Here is a 2,664-nt window from a genome sequence, read left to right as displayed (position 1 = left end):
TAAATAACTCGGCCAGAGAAAGCCACAGTTGTTAAAACACTTGAGGGGGGAAGTGTCTTGGAAACACAGATGTCTTAATTAAGGCGTCTGTTGCTGCTATGACCAAAAGCAACTTAGGGAGGAGAGGGTTTATTTTGCTCACAGTTCCGTATAACAATGCATCATGCAAAGCAGTGAGGGAGGTCATTCGGGGCAGGAACCTGGAGGCAGGAGCTGACCCAGAGGCCATGAGAGGTGCTGCTTATCGGCTCACTCTCCATGGCTTGCTCAGCCTGCTTTCTTACAGAACCCAGGACCACCAGCCCAGGGACAGCACCACCCACAGTGGGCTGGGCCCTGTTCCATCAATCACTAGTTAAGAAAATGCTCTACCGGTGTGTGACCATCCTCATCTTCTGAAGGCATCTTCCCAATTGAGGTCCCTCCCCTCAGATGACTGTAGCTTGTGTCAAGTTGACATAAAACCAGCCAGCACAGCAGATAACTGAGGAAAACTTTTAATGGTAGGATACATCCCGTTTGTCAGGGAAAACTGAGAGCGCAGGTAGCCCTGGAGCTGAGGAACAGCTTTAATCTTTGGCAAAATCTGCAAATCCACAGCTTTCTGGTCAGCCTTTCGCTGCTCTGTAATCTCGTATTTCTCCTTCTCTGTGTCGAAGATCTCGCCCTCCTGATGCCTGGGCTTGCGCAGCTGCTTCTTCTTGAAGTAAGCGTCAGTCAGGTGTTTGGGGATTTTAACATCGCTGATATCAACTTTTGTAGAGGTGGCAATGACAAACTTCTGGTGTGTTCTGCGCAGAGGAACTCTGTTGATGACAAGAGGCCCAGTCACAAGCAGCAAGCCACTGTCCAGCTGCTTCACGAAAACCACTCTCTTGCCCCTGTGGCGTCCAGCGAGGATGATCAGGAGAGTCCGGGGAGTGATGCTGGAGCGTAGCCTTCTCACGTGCTGGCTGAAGGGCTTCTTGCCATGGCTCAGCAGCTTCCGAGGAACATCTTCGGTGGGATAATACCTAGGCATTTTTCGAAGCTTCACCACCCGGGTGCCACCGTTCTTGTCCCCACCAACTGTTTTGGTGACAGTAGCAAGGACCTTCTCTTTTTTCTTCTTCTTCTCAACCTTGGTCTTGGCAGCCGAGTATTTCCTTTTGTACAGGGCCTTCCTGGAGTACATAGCAGAACGGGAGTACCTGCCAATTCCTCTCACCAGGACAGGGTTTCGGCTGCAATGGGGCTTCGCCTTCTTGGGCTTTTTACCCTTAGGGTGAACCTTTTTGGCTACTTTGGCGGCCCAGGGCCGGGAGGCAGCAGCATCACTGCCAGCCTTCTTGGTCGCAGGTTTCTTCTCCTTTGTATCAGGCGCTTTTTCACCCGCCATCTTTTTGGGGGTGGAGTTTGAGGTAGGGTTTCTCTCTGTGCAGCCCTGGTTGTCCTGGAACTCCGTCTGCTCAATGGTAGTATTCTTTTTCGTTATTGTTGTTACTTATTTGAGACACAGTCTTGTATAGCTCACGCTGGCCCTGAACTCATGTAGTTTAAGAATGTACCCCTGCTTCCACTCCCCATGTGCTAGGGTTATAAGCGTTTGTGGTTTGTGATAAACACTCTTTAATAGTTTTCTATATTCAGTACTATTACTACCCATTTTCTGAACCACCAAGAGCTGCCTAACCGGTGCCAAACTTGGTAAAGTTCTCTCCCTCCAGTGTAAATGATTTGAGTTCTGCCTGCCAAACTAGCTCAATCAAGTATTTAGCGATATGAGCTGAATAGAACAGAGGATTAAATGCTTTCTGTGCGTGCATGTATGGGAACCTCAGTTCTGATTCTCAGAATCCAAGTTAAAGGACAGGAATTGTGGGGTGTGTCTGTGTGTGTGTGTGTGTGTGTGTGTGTGTGTAATCCCAATGTCGAGAGACAAAGACAGGAGGATCCCAAAGCCTGCTGACCAGTTTAGCCAATCAGTGGGTCCCAAGTTCAGTGACTTAACCCTGTCTAAGTAAGATGAAGAGTAGTAGAGGAAGACTCCTGATGTCAACTTTTAGCCTCCACAGTTGTGCACACAGGTGTGTATACCTGCACACATACATACATACAAACATATGTATACAACATATACATACACACAGACATATGCACAGAGAGACTGCTCTAGCCTCAGTAGGCTAAATGAATAAATACATAAAGAATATCATAGGGCTCACCAGGAATTGTCTTCCTGAATAGATAAGAGAGGAACGTTCATTCACTGGTTTCCTTCCTCTATCAGTACATGTGACAGGCAGCCTCTAAGATAACTCTCAGTGGTCCCTTGTTTGGGGGAACCAAGGTCTTTTTTTTAAGTCCCTGTACTGGCTGGTTTTGTGTGTCAACTTGACACAGGATGGAGTTATCACAGAGAAAGGAGCTTCAGTTGAGGAAATGCCTCCATGAGATCCAGCTGTTAGGCATTTTCTCAATTAGTGGTCAAGGGGGAAGGGCCCATTGTGGGTGGTGCCATCCCTGGGCTGGTAGTCTTGGTTCTATAAGACAGCAGGCTGAGCAAGCCAGGGGAAGCAAGCCAGTAAGTAACATCCCTCCATGGCCTCTGCATCAGCTCCTGCTTCCTGACCTACTTGAGTTCCAGTCCTGACTTCCTTTGGTGATGAACATCAATGTGGAAGT

The 2,664-nt window shown here is 48.2% G+C and overlaps 1 pseudogene; it reads right to left on the bottom strand.

Annotated features, from left to right (window-relative positions):
- Window positions 1–448: 448 nt before the first annotated feature.
- Rpl6l lies at window positions 449–1,393 on the bottom strand (annotated as a pseudogene).
- Between the last annotated feature and the right edge of the window lie 1,271 nt (window positions 1,394–2,664).

Source organism: Mus musculus, chromosome 10 (assembly GCF_000001635.26).
Source record: "Mus musculus strain C57BL/6J chromosome 10, GRCm38.p6 C57BL/6J".
NCBI classification, from domain to species: domain Eukaryota; kingdom Metazoa; phylum Chordata; class Mammalia; order Rodentia; family Muridae; genus Mus; species Mus musculus.
This window is presented reverse-complemented; position numbering and strand designations above follow the sequence as displayed.